This window comes from Triticum urartu, chromosome 3A (assembly GCF_056163025.1).
Source record: "Triticum urartu cultivar PI428250 chromosome 3A, HENAU_Tu73, whole genome shotgun sequence".
Lineage (NCBI taxonomy): Eukaryota > Viridiplantae > Streptophyta > Magnoliopsida > Poales > Poaceae > Triticum > Triticum urartu.
Genome location: NC_141875.1, coordinates 20134307 through 20141930, shown reverse-complemented (window position 1 = coordinate 20141930; position 7624 = coordinate 20134307). Strand labels below are relative to the sequence as shown.

The 7624-nt window shown below is 42.5% G+C and overlaps 1 long non-coding RNA gene across 1 annotated transcript; it reads right to left on the bottom strand.

Moving 5' to 3' along the window:
- Window positions 1-1179: 1179 nt before the first annotated feature.
- LOC125526731 (uncharacterized) lies at window positions 1180-2074 on the bottom strand. Its single transcript, XR_015618006.1, has 2 exons — window positions 1712-2074; window positions 1180-1621 (listed from the first exon to the last, which is right to left on the bottom strand). It is a non-coding gene; the product is annotated as an uncharacterized LOC125526731 (long non-coding RNA).
- Between the last annotated feature and the right edge of the window lie 5550 nt (window positions 2075-7624).

Sequence of the window (7624 nt, the reverse complement as noted above, 5' to 3'; positions counted from 1 at the left end):
AAGTGAATGGAAAAAAAGAATCGGTCAAGCATTTGCCTGGAAGATAGGAGGCGGCTACTTATCAAATCTTAATTGCGGATGCAACCTGAAACAATAAACTAACAAGGGGGAATCCACCAAAATAATCACTATGACCTTTATAAACCAGAAAACATATACAAACACAATATGAAGGGTCACCCAATAGCAGCAACAGAATCGTATGAGAACTACAATCTCATTGGCAAACAGTTAGGAACCTCCACAATAAGGTAGTAGTACTGCATCTTCCTAACAACAACTGCTGACAAAATTCCCAAAAGTTTACAAAACCATAACGAACTGCTGAAAAAAGATGACCAGAAGACTGAATCTTCATGTCTTCTTCAACAAAAGTAATACATGCCAACTTCGAATAGGATACAGAACCAGAAACAAAACGTGTAAGATCTTACCTGTGAACTGATTAAGATTCAGGCAAAGGAAAACTCGGAACAGGCATGTAAGATGGCACATAATCATTCAGACTAGAAACAAACATCCACCTATTGACTGACCGGCGATGACTTGTAGAATACAAGGTATAAAGAATATTTGTAAGCACGATTCATCCAGCCAAACATGTGCAACTGAATGAGCACCTGACACTAGGTATAAATAGAAACAAATGCAAATAAAAATGAATATACACCAAGCTTGGGATAATATATATTTATTCTAAGCTTGGCAGAATATTGCCAATACAATATCTACAGATTTTGGTGGCTGTTGCTACAGCCTAGGGTCGGGTAGCTATCGATACTTTCATGTCCACATACTACCTAACCTATCTACCATCGCTACAATCAATTCGCTTGCTTCAGAATTCCAATTTTAGAAACCGACAAACACCCAAAAACGGAGCTCATGGTTGCTAGTTGCTACTACAGAACTCATCACAAATCTGTCGAATTTCATACCAAAGTTTCTTTGCATGTTATATATGCAGCAATCATCCAGGTTTATCTGAAACTCAGATCATCTTGGGGAAAAATCCATGCCTGCATACAAAGAAGTTCAGTGTGTTCTAGGATGGTGGAGCAACCGAATCAGATTATTTTCATGCGACTGAACTTAAATAGGGCAACGTACATTCTAGTAGTGCAGTTTGCTCAACGAATTACCACATACTAATATACACAGATGCTGATACAAAAAAAATTATACACTGATGCACCAACGTCTTCATCATTCACAACAATAGTATGTCCACACCACAAAATAATTACCAGGTTTCAATTGCCAACAGACCAATAATGCCAGAAGCAACTCGTGGTACTATAAGATAGAGCATCTAAACTAGCACTTTTCAGAGAACATGATGGATTCTCATTTACAAAATAATCATACTCTTGAGATCACAATTGAAGGTCAAAACCATGTTGTCATTCTAACATTTTTAAGAAGCTATATGCAGAGTTGCAGATTGATAGAAGATAGTACATATTATCAAAATACTCAGATCAGGAGATGCCACGGTGGAGATGGGGCTTCTAGGAGGACGGCGACTCAAGCAAGATCGTAGAATACGGGCCATGTGGAGCTAGAGGTAGGTGATGTCGTGCTTGGCAAGATCGCCAGGGAGGACGGGGTGAACGGAGGTCTGGACCTCGCAGGAAGTGGCAGCCATGGTGGGTGAAGATGAGAAACCATAGGTGAGGGGAATGGAGGGGAAGGGGCGGAGGAGACGTACCTTTGGCGAGAAGGAGCGGTTTGTCTTCCGGAGAAGGGACACCGGCGTCATGGAGGCGGCGGCGGCGGCGATGGCGGCCTCCCCCATCCTCTTTTTCTGTTCGTCTCCTCTTTTCCCCTTCATTCCACGAGGCCCCCGTCGGGGCTTCTAAACCACCTAGATCAGGGGGAATTTCGGGGATCACAGGGGGTGCCCTCTTGCAAACCCCGGCTACCAAATAATGACTCGAGGATTCACGAGGTTTCTGACCCTCGCGAGGATAATCCCCTGTAAACCTCGCCAAACTCCTTCAATCAAACGAGGCCTAAAGACTAAAACTTTGGCTATGTTGGGTTCCGTCGACGTCGACAACCCCTAAAGACCAAAATAACAGAAAGAGTACACGCATAACCCCCTCATCTCTTGGGGCATTTGTGGAAATAGTTTAGATTCATGACTAATAACAAAAAGAGTACTCTAACAGATAGAATACATAACTTGCCCCCTCATCTCTTGGGGCATCACTGACATAGTTTAGAAACATGACTCATACATAATAGAAAGAGTACTCTAACAGAAAGCATGTCAACCCAAAATGATAATTGTTTTGAAACATACATAACTTGCCCCCTCATCTCTTGGGTATAACTAACATAGTTTAGGTTAGAAACATGACACATGACATTCAGGTATTTCCACTTGCAGTAAAAAAGGCCATCCAACCAGTATGACTTGTAGGGTCAGCAGAAGTGGAAGCACCAGAAGTGGAAGCCCCAGCGGCAGCACCATGCCTTGCATAAGGATGTGCTCTTGCTGGTGCAGCCTGTGCTCTTGCTGGGGCAGCCTGTGCTCTTTCTGGTGCAGCATGTGCTTCTTCAACATTCCTTGATCTTCTAGATGCCTTGTAAAAATGAAGGAAACATGAAGAGAAGGAAACATACAATAAATACAAAACATAGTACTAGTTAACAAGGTGCTTACCGCATGCTTATTTTTTTTAAAGCCAACTCAGGTTTCAATTGTTTGCTGCAGCTGGTGTATCTATGGCCTTGGAGCCCACAGTTGTTGCATGTTATAGTGGCCATTCTTGAACTCTCCTTTGGCTTTGGAACCTCAAATTTGCCCGTTATCCTCTTCTCTTTCCTTCTTCCCTTATTCACATGAAATTTAGGTGGCTCTATGTCTGGTCCTGCTATCTTTGTCCAATCATGTAAACCAGGAACAGGATATATCATTGGTTCATATGCTGCTAGGTAAAATGGTTTTTTTGAAGAATTTGCACACATAGTCCTCTGGAAACCTTTTTGCCTTGTTAATTGCTGATATTGCATGGTTGCATGGTGTGCCACTCAGGTCCCACTTTCTGCAACCACATGTATGAAGTTCCAAGTTGACAGCATGTGTTTGCTGCCCACTGATTACTTGCCATAGATAACACCAGCTTGAATGGGTTTACAAAATCTGGCCCTTTCCTTTTCCACCTTTAACTTCTCAGCATAATGGGGTGTGATCTCCCACAGAGCTGCCTTTCCACTCTCTCTATTCCTATGCCACCTCACCATCTGCTTATTCTTAATACCATCAATCATAGTCCTAATAGGTTTTTTCCTAAAATCAAGGATGTACTTGTTGAACACCTCAGATAGGTTGTTAACAACCAAGTCTGTCTTACAATTTGTGTCAAAAGCATGCCTAGCCCAGAATCTTGCAGGTATTCCACTTAGCCACTTCCAAGCTTGCTCACTCTCATTTTTTTAGATCATTCATTGCAATGTCAAACTTGTGTTGGTTATAAGCATAACTAGCATTATCCATGCATTTCTTAAGATCTTCTCCCCTAAACCCAGCATTCTGGAAGTTTGCATACAAGTGCCTAAGGCAAAATCTTTGGTGGCAGTTTGCAAATACTTGATTAATTGCATTTAGTAGGCCCTGTTGACATAGCATATCATACTAAGCTACTGACATCATAGTATAAGGACCAAATTTGCATAAAGATAAACAAGGGGATGCATTCATACCTTTTGTCTATCAGACATGATAGTATAAGGACCAAAGTGTCCAACTTCTCCTCGTATACATATCTTAAGTTGGTGCAGAAACCAACACCAATTTGTTGTATCTTCTTGTCCAACAATACCAAATGCCAGTGGGAAAATGTTGTTGTTGCCATCTCTGCTAGTGGCAGCAAGTATTTGAGCTTCAGTGATGAGCTTAATAAAGCATCCATCAACACCTATATTGCATTTGTAAGACCAAATTCAGTAACTACATGAAACTATCAAACTATTCTATATATGTCATCTACAAGAATTTATACACAATTCTATATATGTCATACAAAAGCAAGGAGCAAGTTTATTCACTATATAACACTACTAAACATACTTAAGTTGTACATGTCACTAACATACTACAAGAATTTATACACAATTCTATATATGTCATACAAAAGCAAGGAGCAAGTTCATTCACTATATAACACTACTAAACATACTTAAGCTGTACTAAATAAAGCATATAAAATAAAGCACTAAAATAAAGCATATAAAACATGTCACTGACCTATGAATGGTCTGCATCCACGAGAAAGCCCTCCCTTGCTCCATTGATGCAGAAGAACATAGCATGAAACCTTGGTCCTGGATGTGGTATTTTTGTAGTAGGTTTTGGAGTTACAGTTGTAACTATAACTCTATTCCCAGGGTTTGTATCCATGTGTAGGATCGAAAGTATGTATAGAGGGGGGTGATTAGACTACTTGACCAAATAAAAACTTAACCTTTTCCCAATTTTAGTTCTTGGCAGATTTTAGCTAATTTAGGACAAGTCAAGCAATCATCACATAATTCAAGCAAGCATGCAAAGAGTATATAGGCAGCGAAAAGTAAAGCATGCAACTTGCAAGAATGTAAAGGGAAGGGTTTGGAGAATTCAAACGCAATTGGAGACACAGATGTTTTTCCCGTGGTTCGGATAGGTGGTGCTATCCTACATCCACGTTGATGGAGACTTCAACCCACGAAGGGTAACGGTTGTGCGAGTCCACACAGGGCTCCACCCAAGGGTAACGGTTGCGCGAGTCCACACAGGGCTCCACCCACGAAGGGTCCACGAAGAAGCAACCACCCACAAAGGGTCCACGAAGAAGCAACCTTGTCTATCCCACCATGGCCATCGCCCACACAGGACTTGCCTCACTAGCGGTAGATCTTCACGAAGTAGGCGACCTCCTTGCCCTTACAAACTCCTTGGTTCAACTCCACAATCTTGTCGGAGGCTCCCAAGTGGCACCTAGCCAATCTAGGAGACACCATTCTCCAAGAAGTAACAAATGGTGTGTAGGTAATGAACTCCTTGCTCTTGTGCTTCAAATGATAGTCTCCCCAACACTCAACTCTCTCTCATAGGATTTGGATTTGGTGGAAAGAAGATTTGAGTGGAAAGCAACTTGGGAAGGCTAGAGATCAAGATTCATATGGTAGGAATGGAATGTCTTGGTCTCAACACATGAGTAGGTGGTTCTCTCTCAGAACATATGAGTTGGAATGGTGTATGTGTTCTGATGGCTCTCTTCGTGAATGAAGAGGAGGTGGAGGGGTATATATAGCCCCCACACAAAATCCAACCGTTGCACACAGTTTTCCAATCTCGGTGGGACCGAATCAACAAACTCGGTCGGACCGAAAATGTAAACCTAGTGACCGTTAGAGATTTTCGGTGGGACTGACATGCAACTCGGTAGGACCGATATGGTTAGGGTTTGGGCATAACGTAATCTCGGTGAGACCGATTACACAAACTCGGTGAGACCGAATTTGGTAATTAGCTAACCAGAGAGTTGGTCAGGCAAACTCGGTGGGACCGATTTGCTCTTTCGGTGAGACCGAAAAGTTACAAAGGGGAAACACTGAATTTACATTGCAATCTCGGTGGGACCGATTCGCTCTTTCGGTGAGACCGAAAAGTTACGAAAGGGAAACAGAGAGTTTGCAACCCCATCTCGGTGAGACCGAGATCCCTATCAGTAGGACCGAATTGCTAGGGTTTGGCAGTGGCCAATGACAAGTGAAACTCGGTGGCGCCGGATAGGAAGAATCGGTAGGACCGAGTTTGGCTTAGGGTTTAGGTCATATGTGGATATGGGAAAGTAGTTGAGGGTTTTGGAGCATATCACTAAGCACATGAAGCAAGAGGCTCATTAAGCAACACCTCATCCCTCCTTGATAGTATTGGCTTTTCCTAAAGACTCAATGTGATCTTGGATCACTAAAATATAAAATGAAGAGTCTTGAGCTTTTGAGCTTGAGCCAATCCTTTGTCCTTAGCATTTTGAGGGTTCCACTTTCACATCCATGCCATGCCAATCATTGAGCTTTCCTGAAATAATTATCTTGGAATAGCATTAGCTCAATGAGCTATATGTTGTTATGAATTACCAAAACCACCTAGGGATAGTTGCACTTTCAATCTCCCCCTTTTTGGTAATTGATGACAACATATAGATCAAAGCTTCGATAAATGATAATAAGCATGAAATGTATCGTCGCTTTGAGAAGTATGTGATAAGTAAGAGCTCCCCCTAAATTTGTGCATATTTAAAATTTGCTTTGTACTGCAAATGCACAAGGAGTTAGAGTCATGGGTTACTCTTCCATGTCACATACATCTTGGTGGAGTGCTTAAAATGATAAGAATGAAATACATGCACTCATCACCAAGAATAGTGAATGATCACATAAGATAGATAAGATAATAGCATTAAGCAAACATTAAGTGTAGCTTATGATCAAACACATGATCATCAATGTCTCACAAATAATGACGTAGTATCTCAAGCACTCAAAAGCAAACAAGTTCGAAAAAAAACCACCAAATAAAGCAAGAGAGAGAAAAGCACACTCTCTCTCTCGAAGCCTATGATCTATACATCTTCTCCCCCTTTGGCAACAAGTTACCAAAAAGTTCCTAGAAAATGCATAGTGCTAGATCGACGCTCAGGCTTGATCTTCTGGTGGTGGTGGAGTCCGGATCACTCCAAGGACGAAGGCTTCGGTAGACGCTGAAGTAGACGCTGGAGTTGGAGCTGAAGTAGATGCTGGAGCTGGTGGAACTGAGGCTGTGGCTGGTGCTGAGGTGGTGGCTCGGGTGTCAGCAACTGGCACGGCAGATGACCTCGGGCCTCGTGGCACTCACAAAGGCATGAGTGGTAGTCCTGCCTCTCCTCTCCTGCATGTCCTCCTGGAGCTGCTCCACTGCAGACTGAACTTCCGTTACTTTGACATCCAAGTCATAGAACTTCTGTTCCATGATTCTCTCTAGGCTCTGCTGATTTTGAGTGAGGGTGGCCAGACTTTGCTCAATCCTCAGCGTGGATGCAATCAAGTAACCAAGCTGCTCTTGTTTGGTCTTCAAGAAATATTCAGATGCCTCCTCTTGAGTAGGCATCTTGGCAGCTTTCTCCTTCCTCGCCTTCTCCTTCTTTGCGTATGCTTGGGCAGATGATGGCTCGTTCTCAGTCATGACAACTTGATTGTCCTCAAAATCTGGACGGATGGGCAAATGTTCCTTGTCCAATAAGTATATGCCCGTGCCCATCTTGGAGTTGATGAGCTCCTGAATTTGAGGGGCATATCCGCAACTCCTCTTCTGATCTGCTGCAGTCCTCTTGATTGTTTCCACTATGAGGCTCATCACCTTGAACTTTTGAGGCACATCAAACACATGTAGCAAGTTGATAGCATGGCCTCTGATCATCTTGTGATCTCCAGACTTGGGCAGTAAGGTGTGCCTTAGTATCCAATTGATCGTAGGCAGACCTGATAGAAGATAATGCACTGAGCCAAACTTGAAAGTATCAAGTGCTTCATTTGGGATCTCCTTGTACATATTGGACATTGAGTTGTGGTCCATCTTCTTCTTGGCATATATGTC